Source organism: Orcinus orca, chromosome 6 (assembly GCF_937001465.1).
Source record: "Orcinus orca chromosome 6, mOrcOrc1.1, whole genome shotgun sequence".
Taxonomy (NCBI): Eukaryota; Metazoa; Chordata; class Mammalia; order Artiodactyla; family Delphinidae; genus Orcinus; species Orcinus orca.
The window spans coordinates 88200798-88215373 of record NC_064564.1 but is presented as its reverse complement, the minus strand read 5'-3'; the positions used below and the strand labels follow the sequence as shown (position 1 = coordinate 88215373).

The following is a 14576-nucleotide window of genomic DNA, read 5'->3' as shown; positions in this document are numbered from 1 at the left end:
GTTCGTACCCCGGTCCGGGAAGATCCCACGTGCCACGGAGCGGCTGGGCCCGTGAGCCATGGCTGCTGGGCCTGTGCGTCCGGAGCCTGTGCTCCGCAACGGGAGAGGCCACAACAGTGAGAGGCCCGCGTACCACAAAAAAAAAAAAAAAAAAAAAAAAAAAGCAGTGGAGGAACTTGAAGGCACTGGTGCCGTACAGCCTGAGGAAAAAAACTCAGGGAAACACATGCACATCCCTGGAAGGGTGTTAGGAGCAGAGAGAGCAGATTCACTCTGAAGGGCTCCAGAGGCCAGAGTGGGAGGGTGGACACACTGGACCTATTTTAGCTCAAAACATGAAAAAGCTTCTTGACTATCCTAAGACTGCCCAGGGTACATTAGGTCAAATGGCAAGCACATCAAACCTGGAGTCAGGGAAGCCCAGACTGGAGCCTCAGCTCCCCGCTGTGCCTCAGCAAGCAAGATACTCAGCATTCACTATCTCTAAAATAATCTCATGAGGTGTATCTCAGAGACGCTCAGAACTCCTCGTAACACATCCAAAGGCAAACTTCAAATTCCCCAAGAGAAAAGAGGCTCGGCCTCCACACACACAGGCTGTGATCCCATCCAGGGCAGCCACAAAGAGCCAAGCCCACCAGGGCAGTGGGCAGAGAAAGGAGTCCTGGTCAGAAGCCAGACTAACCTGGGCTCAAGTCCTAGCTCTGCCTCTTGCCATCTCGACCTCTAGCAAGACGCTCAGCCTGAGCCTCTGAGTCTCAGTTTCCTTACCCGTAGAGTGGAGCTGTAAACCCCGCCCTACCTCCCTTATAGGGTTGGGGTGCGGATCAAACGAGGGAGAAGAACAAGCACCTTGGAGGCTATACGTTACTGATACCAAAAGCAATGGTGTGTTGAGAATTTCTGACTACAGTTATTTTTATCCCAGGAAGAACATGGATGACGCAACAATTGCATTCAATGACAAATGTCCGTTCAACAAACATTCACTGGGCACCTACTGTGCCAGATTCTGAAGATGCAAACATAAAGAAGACAAAACTCTGTGACCTCCAAGACAAACTAAATGGGACGAGAAACATGTAAGTTACTCAGGATAGCAGAATGTGGGACACAGAGGTGTATCCAAGTTATGGTGAGAGCACAGAGGAGAGTGACCCTGCCCAGGACAGAGGGAGGCAGGGGTGAGGGCACCCGAGGAGGGAGTGTCTGGATGGAGGCTTAAGCATGAGGAGGAACATTTACACACCCAATAACAGACCATCAAGGTGTATGAGGCAAAAACTGACAAAGAATTGAAGGGAGAAATAGACAATTCTACAATAAAAGTTGGAGACTTCAATGCCCCACTCTCGATAGAATGGATAGAACAACCAGACAGAAGACAAGTAAGGAACTAGAGGACTGGGACAACTGAATAAACCAACTAATCTAACAGACATAACTCAGAACGCTCTGCCCAACAACAGCAGCATATACATTCTTCTTGAGTACACGTGGGATATTCTCCAAGACAGACCATATGTTAGGCCACAAATTATGTCTCAATAGCCAAAAGATGGAATCAACCCAGTGTCCATCAACAGATGAATGGATAAACAAAATGTGATGTATACATACAATGGAATACTATTCAGCCTTAAAAAAGAAGGAAATTCTGACACATGCAATAGCATGGATGAATCTTGAAGACATTATGCTAGGTGCAATGTCAGTCACAAAGGACAAACACTGTATGATTCCACCCCTATGAGTTACCTAAAGTAGTCAAATTCATAGAGACAGAAAGTAGAACAGTGGTTGCCAGGGGCTGGGGGAAGGAATGGGGAATTATTAAGTGATGCAGAGTTTCAGTTCTGGAGACAGATGGTGGTGATGGTTGCACAACCACGTGAATGTTCTTAATGCCACTGAACCGTCACTGAAAAAAAAAAAAAGGTTAAAATATTAAACTTTATGTTATGTATATTTTACCCAACTTTTAAAGATAAATAATTGTAAAAAATAAAAGAATGAGGAGGGAGTGTTCTAAGCAGTCCGGGTTGGAGAGAGGTCTAGACAGAAGAAACATCTTGTACTAAAGCACAGACGTACGAAAGCAACTGGTGTTCTCTGGAAATAGCGAAAGGCCCCGGACATGTGAGACACACAGAGGTAGCCTCAGTGGGCTGGAGAGGTTCCTGAATGTCCTGGAACATTTGCATGCCACTCCGTGGGCTCCAGGGAAGATAGGGTCACAGCGTGGCTGAGAGCAGTCAGCCTGGGAGGAGGCTGGGAAGGGCAGACAGGACCGCCTCTAGAGAGACATTAAAAGAGAAACTGCTTTCCAGACAGCCCCAGCTCCCCAGACCTGTGGTCACCCTCTGTGGTCACCAGCCCAGTGCTGCGGCCAGAGTGACTCAAGACCTTTGCCTCCTGGGGCCACCAGCTGAAGGCAGGAGGGATTCCCCTGAAAAATGCAACGGAGAGGGGCACTGGTGGGGGGCCCTGTGTGGGAAGCTTCTCTCTGCCGTGGCATTCTCCCTGCACTGTGCAGTCTGTTTGGGTGGCAGCCTAGTGATGATGGGGAGCTTATCTCCTTGCAGGCTCGCCCTGTGGTTTTCACCAGCTCACAGAGAGGCAAGTTCCGTAGCTCGAATGTGCATTTGGGCATGAGGAGTGGGAGGGGGCCTCTGTGAAGTCTGAATCAAGTGAATTTGGGAAATCCCAAGTCTGCAACTTATGAACAGTGACCTTGAGCAGCCCTGTGTCTATATGGGTCTCAGCTTGTCCATCTATAAAATAAAGGAGTTAGACCTATAAGTCCATTGTTATGCCTCTAACATTAAGAAGGACAGGACATTACTGGACATGTTTTAGTAATTCAACAATCAAGTATGTGTGTGCACACACACACACACACACAAACACACACACACACGGATGGGGCAAAATGTTCTTTTCCCCTTGAGTCTCTCTCATCTACGTTAGTCTAGGTTTGACAACACTGAGTGAGTTTCCTCTGTGATTGCCATCTCTCTCTCCCTCTCTCTAGTTCCATTGGTTTCTTCCTCTTAAGTTGTCTTCCTTGTAATAGTAGGGGGAGCACGAGAGGGGGCTTGGCATCCTGTGAATGGAAGGACAAGAATGGAGGCAAGTCCTTCCTCATCTAACCACAGGGTAAAAAAAAACTATAAAATATGCAAATCTATGAGTAAAATCAGCTCTTAGCTAAAACTGGTTATTCTACTCAAAACACCACTTGGTCTTTCTAAAGGAAGCAAGCCAAAGTTATTCATATATATATATACACCCTCAAGGAAGAATCTGCTGGAAATTGGATTGTCAAAGGTCAATTTACCAAATGATCAAGTCACTTCATTACTGAAAATGTTCTTAGCATAACATTGCAGTTTCACCACCATGATAGCAAAAATTGTTCATGCCCTAGTTAGGTGGGCTAGTCCCGAGATATTGCAGGCTCTGCCATTGTCACCTGCTGTCTCCAGGGGTCTCCATTCCAACCAGCTGGAAGGGGAGAAGCATGTGGATTAGCCTGTGTGGGAGGTGAACATCAGTGGCACATTCTGTGGCCTGCCTCTAAGCCGCATGTCCACCTACAAAGGGGACTGGGAATGTAGTTCCTAAGCAGGCAGCCTCTCCACAGTGACCTTCCTGGGAGCCCTGCAAAAGAATGTAAGTGTTGCAAACACCAAGTTCTTCTCCATTGCTCAACATCCTGCATAGACACATGTGGGCCTTTTCTTATACATGACTGCCTCCTCTACTCTGTGCCTGCCCCTGCCCAGACATGGAGTATGTGAATGAATGGACTTTTCCTTAGACATGGCTGTCATGTGCCCTTGCGTTTGGCCCCAGGTTTGGCATCTTCATCTCTCGGGCCTTGGCCTCTGCCTCCACCTCACCTCTGCATCTGCACTGGCATCTCCCTCGGCCCTGCCATTTCACAAATGGTGTCGTCCCCTTCAACACAATCTTTTGTTTTCTCTATTTTAAAAAACCTGCGCCCTGTCCACCTTGGAGAGTAAGGCCTGTAAAGCTCTAGGAAACACTGTCTGCGGGCAGAAAGCTTAGCTCTGAGAGACTAAGTGGCTACACAGAGAGGCCACATTTTGAGTTCTTTGTGGTAACAACGGCAGAGGGAGCCACTGAGCTTTGAAACTGGGATAGCTGTCCTGGCCCCTCTTTGCTCTCACCACAGAAACCTCCCTAAACACACTGTTTAAATGAGGGAACAAAAAAAGAATGTGGGACTTCTGCTTCCAGCCAAGATGGAGTAACAGGGACCAATTTACCCTCTTTTACGAAACAAGAAAGAAAGAGAGAAGAAAGTGAGAAAGAGATGGAGGGAGGGAGAGAGAGAAAGGGAGAGAGAGAGGGAGAGGGAGGGAGGGAGGGGGAGGGAGAGGGAGAGAGAGAGAGAGAGGGAGGGAGGGAGAGGGAGAGAGAGAGGGAGGGAGGGAGGGGGAGGGGGAGAGAGAGAGAGAAAAGAAAGAAAGAGAGAAAGGAAGGAAAGAAGAAAGGAAGGAAGGAAGGAAGGAAGACAGTACATAAAACAGTGATTTTCAAGACATAGAAGTCACAAAACAGAAGACAACCATGCCTGAGAGACCAGAAGCAAACTGTCCCAATGTACTGCCTATGACAGTTCTCTGGCTGTGGCACTTGAGGGGGAATTGAGGCAGAGCCTGCAGACTCCCTGAGTCGAGGAGATGGAGCTGAGAGTCCAGGGGACCAAAGCAACCAGAGTTCGTAATACAGAGCACCAGAGAGGAGAGAACGCACAGTGAGAGGACCTCAGAAGTCTGCATAGAACCCTCCGTGCATGCATCAACGACACATCATGTGAAGAAACTACCTGAAGTGGAGGAAAGAACCACCTGAAAGGACTGGAAGAAAAAAGGCCTAGTGCTCACACAGGACTGGGAACAGTGCCTACAGCCACCAGTCAGACTAAAAAAGCTCATAATTCACGGCACATGGGGTGAAGTGCTCAGGAGGGTCTTGCCTCAGCAGTGAGGAATGACTAGTCATAAACTGTGCTGCTCTAGACCCACCTAGCGAATTGTAAAAGTTAGACCTGGAAGAATCACAATGTTTCCAATACTTAACTATATCCAAGGTCAAAACTGGAGATATATAGGGATACAACATATCCAACTCCAACAAGGTAAAATTCACAATGTCTGATATCCAATCAGAGATTACCAGACATGCAAAAAATCAGGGAAACGTGACCCATAGTGAGGCCAACCAACGAAAACCAACTCAAGAAGTAACACAGATGTTAGAATCAGCAGAGAAAGACGTTAGCAGGTATTAGAACTGTACTTCCAACATTCAAAAAGTTAAGTAGACATGGAGAATATTCAAAAGACCCAAATAAGACTTCTAGAGATGAAAACTGTGTCTGAGATTTTAAAATTGGATTAACAGTGGATTAGACAGTGCAGAAAAAAAGGTTAGTGAACTTGAGAAAATAGAACTTTTTTTTTTTTTTTTTTTTTTTCGGTACGCGGGCCTCTCACTGTTATGGCCTCTCCCGTTGCGGAGCACAGGCTCCGGACGCGCAGGCTTAGCGGCCATGGCTCACGGGCCCAGCCGCTCCGCGGCATGTGGGATCTTCCCGGACTGGGGCATGAACCCGCGTCCCCTGCATCGGCAGGCGGACTCTCAACCACTGCGCCACCAGGGAAGCCCAGATAGACCTTTTAAAAATAAGAAGAGCATCAGTGAACTGTGGGACAACTTCAAGTGAAGATGGACCAGCTTGCCTTGAGCTTTCACTCTTCCAACCCTCCCCTTTCAGAACCTCAAAGCCGGAGGATTACAACCAAGGGTGGTTTTGTCTTCCCACTGGTGCTTCGACTGAAAGGGTTTTTAAGGGGTATGAGTGTGTGTGTGTGTGTGTGTGTGTGCACGTGTGTGTGTTACATTTTTTAAATGTTTCATTTAAAGTGAAATACACCTATAGATAATTACACATATCATGAGTGTCCAGCTCACTTATCAAAAATATTTATAAAAACTTTTTATTTTGGAATAATGTTAGATTTGCAGAAAAGTTTCCTGTACTCCCTTCACCCAGTTTCTACTCATGTTAATGTCTTGCATAACTGCAGTACAATTAACATGGGTACATCACTATTAACAAAACTACATTCAGATTTTGCCAGGCTTTTTCCATTATTGTCCTTATTCTTTTCCAAGATCCAATCCAAGATACTATGTTGCATCTTGTCCTGAAGGTTTAAAGTTGAAACCCTGAACCAAAGGGTTGCCTTATGAGGAGTTAGCAATCAGGAGTGATCAATAGTGGACCTGTGGTTACACTATCCACTACCCACACTTTATATTCACAGGGACAGATGGAGACTAGAACTCTTTGTTGGAAATCCCCCAATAGACATTACCAGAGTAGCATGAGTTCACTGGGAAAAAAAAATAGACATCTGAAAAAAAGACTACAAAACAAAATTACAATAAAAATGGCAAATAGAACACTGTGGACTATATGAAACAGAAGAATAGACCAAAAATTTAAAATAAACATAATAAATATTTGGATAATGAGACAAGGACAACAAATTATTTTAAAACCAAGTGGAAATATTCACATTAGATCAGACAGATGCAGATAAATGATAGGACAGATTTAGCTGAAGAATATATTAGTGAACTGAAAGATTAAAATGAGGAATTCTTCCAGATGTCAACAGAAAAAAAAATTTTTTTAAAGAAACACAAAAGAAAAAAATTCTAAGAAATAAAGAGATTAGATGTAAAATTTTCAACATCCAAATAGGAGTTCTAACGAGCGAGGAAAACAAAAACAGAAAGGTGAAAATATTTGAACAAATAAATGGACATTAATTTTCTAGAATCAAGGAAAGATGAAGGATGTCACATTGAAAGTAGACAGAGAATGAAAACCCATACTTAGATTGTAGTAATATTTTTTTTAATTGTCCCAAAGACAAAGGTAAAATTTGAAAAGACTTCCAAGGGTAGAGAATACCTACCTAGACAAAGCAGAGAAATACCTAGAGAAAGAGTAGACTATCTACAGAGAAGCATTAGTCTTTGCAGAAGAAGTGTTGGATACAAGATGAAAGTAATTTTTTTTAATTGAAAGAAAATAATCTGGAAGGTAGAACTTTATATCCAAAAATTGGCATTAACATATGAAGGGTAGTAAAAAACATTCTCAGGCATACAAGGTACCAAAAGGGTTACCACACATTGAAAATAATTTTGGAAAAAGTACTCAAAATTTTAGACACATAAATCTAGGAAGGTAATAAAAAAAATCTAGCATGATTGAAAAAGGAAAAAAAATCATTTTCATGTAATGATGGCATAGGAAGGGGGTGGGGAAGAAACTGAAGGATATGAGAGCAGACTAGAGTATTTGTCTTTTTAGGGGAAAGACATAAATACTGACAAGTTTAACAGATTAATAGGGGAAAGTTTTTAAATATATATTAGTCTTAAGTTTAAAGCAATCATCAGATGCACAAAATAGAGTATAACTTTTATTTTTTTTTATTTTTTATTTTTTTACCCTTCCCCCTCCCCATAGCCTCAAGTCCATTCTCTAGTAAGTCTGTGTCTTTATTCCTGTTTCACCCCTAGGTTTTTCATGACATTTTTTTTTCTTAAATTCCATATATATGTGTTAGCATACGGTATTTGTCTCTCTCTTTCTGACTTACTTCACTCTGTATGACAGACTCTAGATCTATCCACCTCATTACAAATAGCTCAATTTCGTTTCTTTTTATGGCTGAGTAATATTCCATTGTATATATGTGCCACATCTTCTTTATCCATTCATCCGATGATGGACACTTAGGTTGTTTCCATCTCTGGGCTATTGTAAATAGAGCTGCAATGAACATTTTGGTACATGACTCTTTTTGAATTATGGTTTTCTCAGGGTATATGCCCAGTAGTGGGATTGCTGGGTCATATGGTAGTTCTATTTGTAGTTTTTTAAGGAACCTCCATACTGTTCTCCACAGTGGCTGTATCAATTTACATTCCCACCAACAGTGTAAGAGGGTTCCCTTTTCTCCACACCCTCTCCAGCATTTATTGTTTCTAGATTTTTTGATGATGGCCATTCTGACTGGTGTGAGATGATATCTCATGGTAGTTTTGATTTGCATTTCTCTAATGATTAGTGATGTTGAGCATTCTTTCATGTGTTTGTTGGCACTCTGTATATCTTCTTTGGAGAAATGTCTAGTTAGGTCTTCTGCCCATTTTTGGATTGGGTTGTTTGTTTTTTTGTTATTAAGCTGCATGAGCTGCTTGTAAATTTTGGAGATTAATCCTTTGTCAGTTGCTTCATTTGCAAATATTTTCTCCCATTCTGAGGGTTGTCTTTTGGTCTTGTTTATGGTTTCCTTTGCTGCACAAAAGCTTTTAAGTTTCATTAGTTCCCATTTGTTTACTTTGGTTTTTATTTCCATTTCTCTAGGAGGTGGGTCAAAAAGGACCTTGCTGTGATTTATGTCATAGAGTGTCCTGCCTATGTTTTCCTCTAAGAGTTTGATAGTTTCTGGCCTTACATTTAGGTCTTTAATCCATTTTGAGCTTATTTTTGTGTATGGTGTTAGGGAGTGATCTAATCTCATACTTTTACATGTACCTGTCCAGTTTTCCCAGCACCACTTATTGAACAGGCTGTCCTTTCTCCACTGTACATTCCTGCCTCCTTTGTCAAAGATAAGGTGACCATATGTGCGTGGGTTTATCTCTGGGCTTTCTATCCTGTTCCATTGATCTATATTTCTGTTTTTGTGCCAGTACCGTACTGTCTTGATTACTGTAGCTTTGTAGTATAGTCTGAAGTCAGGAAGCCTGATTCCTCCAGCTCCGTTTTTCGTTCTCAAGATTGCTTTGGCTATTTGGGGTCTTTTGTGTTTCCATACAAATTGTGAAATTTTTTGTTCTAGTTCTGTGAAAAATGCCAGTGGTAGTTTGATAGGGATTGCATTGAATCTGTAGATTGCTTTGGGTAGTAGAGTCATTTTCACAATGTTGATTCTTCCAATCCAAGAACATGGTATATCTCTCCATCTATTTGTATCATCTTTAATTTCTTTCATCAGTGTCTTATCATTTTCTGCATACAGGTCTTTTGTCTCCTTAGGTAGGTTTATTCCTAGATATTTTATTCTTTTTGTTGCAATGGTAAATGGGAGTGTTTTCTTGATTTCACTTTCAGATTTTTCATCCTTAGTGTATAGGAATGCCAGAGATTTCTGTGCATTAATTTTGTATCCTGCTACTTTACCAAATTCATTGATTAGCTCTAGTAGTTTTCTGGTAGCATCTTTAGGATTCTCTATGTATAGTATCATGTCATCTGCAAAGAGTGACAGCTTTACTTCTTCTTTTCCGATTTGGATTCCTTTTATTTCCTTTTCTTCTCTGATTGCTGTGGCTAAAACTTCCAAAACTATGTTGAATAAGAGTGGTGAGAGTAGGCAACCTTGTCTTGTTCCTGATCTTAGTGGAAATGCTTTCAGTTTTTTCACCATTGAGGATGATGTTGGCTGTGGGTTTGTCATATATGGCCTTCATTATGTTGAGGAAAGTTCCCTCTATGCCTACTTTCTGCAGGGTTTTTATCATAAATGGGTGTTGAATTTTTTCAAAAGCTTTCTCTGCATCTGTTGAGATAATCATATGGTTTTTCTCCTTCAATTTGTTAGTATGGTGTATCACGTTGATTGATTTGCGTATATTGAAGAATCCTTGCATTCCTGGAATAAACCCCACTTGATCATGGTGTATGATCCGTTTAATGTGCTGTTGGATTCTGTTTGCTAGTATTTTGTTGAGGATTTTTGCATCTATGTTCATCAGTGATATTGGCCTGTAGTTTTCTTTCTTTGAGACATCCTTGTCTGGTTTTGGTATCAGGGTGATGGTGGCCTCGTAGAATGAGTTGGGGAGTGTTCCTCCCTCTGCTATATTTTGGAAGAGTTTGAGAAGGATAGGTGATAGCTCTTCTCTAAATGTTTGATAGAATTCGCCTGTGAAGCCATCTGGTCCTGGGCTTTTGTTTGGTGGAAGATTTTTAATCACAGTTTCAATTTCAGTGCTTGTGATTGGTCTGTTCACATTTTCTATTTCTTCCTGATTCAGTCTTGGCAGGTTGTGCCTTTCTAAGAATTTGTCCATTTCTTCCAGGTTGTCCATTTTATTGGCATAGAGTTGCTTGTAGTAATCTCTCATGATCTTTTGTATTTCTGCAGTGTCAGTTGTTACTTCTCCTTTTTCATTTCTAATTCTATTGATTTGAGTCTTCTCCCTTTTTTTCTTGATGAGTCTGGCTAATGGTTTATCAATTTTGTTTATCCTTTCAAAGAACCAGCTTTTAGTTTTATTGATCTTTGCTATCATTTCCTTCATTTCTTTTTCATTTATTTCTGATCTGATTTTTATGATTTCTTTCCTTCTGCTAACTTTGGGGTTTTTTTATTCTTCTTTCTCTAATTGCTTTAGGTGCAAGGTTAGGTTGTTTATTCGAGATGTTTCCTGTTTCTTAAGGTAGGATTGTATTGCTATAAACTTCCCTCTTAGAACTGCTTTTGCTGCATCCCATAGATTCTGAGTCGTCGTGTCTCCATTGTCATTTGTTTCTAGGTATTTTTTGATTTCCTCTTTGATTTCTTCAGTGATCACTTCGTTATTAAGTAGTGTATTGTTTAGCCTCCATGTGTTTGTATTTTTTACAGATCTTTTCCTGTAATTGATATCTAGTCTCATAGCATTGTGGTCGGAAAAGATACTTCATACAATTTCAATTTTCTTAAACTTACCAAGGCTTGATTTGTGACCCAAGATATGATCTATCCTGGAGAATGTTCCATGAGAACTTGAGAAAAATGTGTATTCTGTTGTTTTTGGATGGAATGTCATAAATATCAATTAACTCCATCTCGTTTAATGTATCATTTAAAGCTTGTGTTTCCTTATTTACTTTCATTTTGGATGATCTGTCCATGGGTGAAAGTGGGGTGTTAAAGTCCCCTACTATGAATGTGTTACTGTCGATTTCCCCTTTTATGGCTGTCAGTGTTTGCCTTATGTATTGAGGTGCTCCTATGTTGGGTGCATAAATATTTACAATTGTTATATCTTCTTCTTGGATCGATCCCTTGATCATTATGTAGTGTCCTTCTTTGTCTCTTCTAATAGTCTTTGTTTTAAAGTCTATTTTGTCTGATACGAGAATTGCTACTCCAGCTTTCTCTTGGTTTCCATTTGCATGAAATACCTTTTTCCATCCCCTTACTTTCAGTCTGTATGTGTCTCTAGGTCTGAAGTGGGTCTCTTGTAGACAGCAAATATATGCGTCTTCTTTTTGTATCCATTCAGCCAATCTGTGTCTTTTGGTGGGAGCATTTAGTCCATTTACATTTAAGGTAATTATCGATATGTGTGTTCCCATTCCCATTTTCTTAATTGTTTTGGGATCATTATTGTAGGTTTTTTCCTTCTTTTGTGTTTCTTGCCTAGAGAAGATCCTTTAGCAGTTGTTGTAGAGCTGGTTTGGTGGTGCTGAACTCTCTCAGCTTTTGCTTGTCTGTAAAGGTTTTAATTTCTCCATCAAATCTGAATGAGATCCTTGCTGGATAGAGTAATCTTGGTTGCAGGTTTTTCTCCTTCAACACTTTCAGTATGTCCTGCCACTCCCTTCTGGCTTGCAGAGTTTCTGCTGAAAGATCAGCTGTTCACCTTATGGGGATTCCCTTGTGTGTTATTTGTTGTTTGTCCCTTGCTGCTTTTAATATTTTTTCTTTGTATTTAATTTTTGACAGTTTGATTAATATGTGTCTTGGCATATTTCTCCTTGGATTTATCCTGTATGGGACTCTCTGTGCTTCCTGGACTTGATTAACTATTTCCTTTCCCATATTAGGGAAGTTTTCAACTATAATCTCTTCAAATATTTTCTCAGTCCCTTTCTTTTTCTCTTCTTCTTCTGGAACCCCTATAATTCGAATGTTGGTGCGTTTAATGTTGTCCCAGAGGTCTCTGAGACTGTCCTCAGTTCTTTTCATTCTTTTTTCTTTATTCTGCTCTGCAGTAGTTATTTCCACTATTTTATCTTCCAGGTCACTTATCCGTTCTTCTGCCTCAGTTATTCTGCTATTGATCCCATCTAGAGTATTTTTCATTTCATTTATTGTGTCGTTCATCATTGTTTGTTTCATCTTTAGTTCTTCTAGGTCCTTGTTAACTGATTCTTGCATTTTGTCTATTCTATTTCCAAGATTTTGGATCATCTTTACTATCATTATTCTGAATTCTTTTTCAGGTAGACTGCCTATTTCCTCTTCATTTGTTAGGTCTGGTGGGTTTTTATCTTGCTCCTTCATCTGCTGTGTGTTTTTCTGTCTTTTCATTTTGCTTATCTTACTGTGTTTGGGGTCTCCTTTTTGCAGGCTGAAGGTTCGTAGTTCCTGTTGTTTTTTGTGTCTGTCCCCAGTGGCTAAGGTTGGTTCAGTGGGTTGTGTAGGCTTCCTGGTAGAGGGTACTAGTGCCTGTGTTCTGGTGGATGAGGCTGGATCTTATCTTTCTGGTGGGCAGGTCCACGTCTGGTGGTGTGTTTTGGGGTGTCTGTAGACTTATTATGATTTTGGGCAGCCTCTCTGCTAATGGGTGGGGTTGTGTTCCTGTCTTGCTAGTTGTTTGGCATAGGATGTCCAGCACTGTAGCTTGCTGGTCGTTGAGTGAAGCTGGGTGCTGGCGTTGAGATGGAGATCTCTGGGAGATTTTCGCTGTTTGATATTATGTGCAGCTGGGAGGCCTCTTGTGGACCAGTGTCCTGAAGTTGGCTCTCCCACCTCAGAGGCACAGCACTGACTCCTGGCTGCAGCACCAAGAGCCTTTCATCCACAGGGCTCCTTAATTTGGGATGATTCGTTGTCTATTCATGTATTCCACAGATGCAGGGTACATCAAGTTGATTGTGGAGCTTTAATCCGCTGCTTCTGAGGCTGCTGGGAGAGATTTCCCTTTCTCTTCTTTGTTCTCACAGCTCCCAGGGGCTCAGCTTTGGATTTGGCCCCGCCTGTGCGTGTAGGTCGCCGGAGGGCGTCTGTTCTTTGCTCAGACAGGACGGGGTTAAAGGAGCCGCTGATTCGGAGGCTCTGGCTCACTCAGGCCAGGGGGTAGGGAGGGTCACGGAGTGTGGGGCGGGCGTGACATTGCTAGCCTGAGGCGCGCCGTGAGTTCTCCCGGGGGAGTTGTCCCTGGATCCCGGGACCCTGGCAGTGGCGGGCTGCACAGGCTCCCCGGAAGGGCGTGTGGCTAGTGACCTGTGTTCGCACACAGGCTTCTTGGTGGCGGCAGCAGCGGCCTTAGTGTCTCATGTCTGTCTCTGGGCTCCGCACTTTTAGCCGCGGCTCGCGCCCGTCTCTGGACCTCTCTTAAGCAGCGTTCTTAATCCCCTCTCCTCGTGCACCAGGAAACAAAGAAGGAAGAAAAAGTCTCTTGCCTCTTCGGCAGGTCCAGACTTTTGCCCGGACTCCCTCCCAGCTAGCCGCGGTGCACTAACCCCCTGCAGGCTGTGTTCACGCCGCCAACCCCAGTCCTCTCCCTGCGCTCCGACAGAAGCCGGAGCCTCAGCTCCCAGCCCCGCCCGCCCCGGCGGGCGAGCAGACAAGCCTCTCAGCTGGTGAGTGCCGGTCGGCCCGATCCTCTGCGCTGGAATCTCTCCGCTTTGCCCTCCACACCCCTGTTGCTGTGCTCTCCTCCGCGGCTCCCAAGCTCCCCCACTCCGCCACCCGCAGTCTCCGCCACCCGCAGTCTCCGCCACCGAAGCTCCCCCACTCTGCCACCCGAAGTCTCCGCCCGCGAAGGGGCTTCCTAGTGTGTGGACACTTTTCCTCCTTCACAGCTCTCTCCCGCTGGTGCAGGACCCGTCCTTATCCTTTTGTCTCTGTTTATTTTTTTCTTTTGCCCTAACCTGGTACGTGGGGGGTTCCTTGCCTTTTGGGAGGTCTGAGGTCTTCTGCCAGCGTTCAGTAGGCGCTCCGTAGGAGTTGTTCCACGCGTAGATGTGTTTCTGGTGTATCTGTCTAGAGTGTAACTTTTAAACCAGCAGAAGAAAATTCAATACACCCAGTGATAAGTAAGAATAAAAAGAAATAAGACATATAAATGGAAAATATGAAAAAAGATGGCAACTAAGTTTAAATATATAAAATAAATATAAATGGGCTAACTGTCCCAATTAGAAGAGAAAAAGAGTCAGACTGGGCTTTAAAAAAATAAAATCCAACAATATGTTATCTACAAAAGACAATGGTACAAAAAGTTGAAAATAGAAGAATGAAACCCTCCACAGTAATAAATTTGAAAACCTACATGAAACTGGTAAATTGTAAAATATAGAAAATGCAATATTGATACAAAAAGAACTTGAATAGACCAAAGAATGTTACAGAAATGGAAACGGTAGCCAAAGACTTTCTACTTTTCTCCCAAATACACCAGGCATATTGTATATGTACTATCTTATTTGTCTATTGTCTGAGTCTCCATCTTTG

At 42.6% G+C, this 14576-nt stretch overlaps 1 long non-coding RNA gene across 1 annotated transcript in view; it reads left to right on the top strand.

The window, feature by feature from the left end:
• The first annotated feature begins 940 nt into the window (after nucleotides 1-940).
• Nucleotides 941-14576, top strand: part of LOC125964662 (uncharacterized) — a 56999-nt gene continuing 43363 nt past the window's right edge. Inside the window, exon 1 of the long non-coding RNA XR_007477898.1 lies at nucleotides 941-1082. This is a non-coding gene — a long non-coding RNA (uncharacterized LOC125964662). The remainder of the gene's footprint in view (nucleotides 1083-14576) is intronic.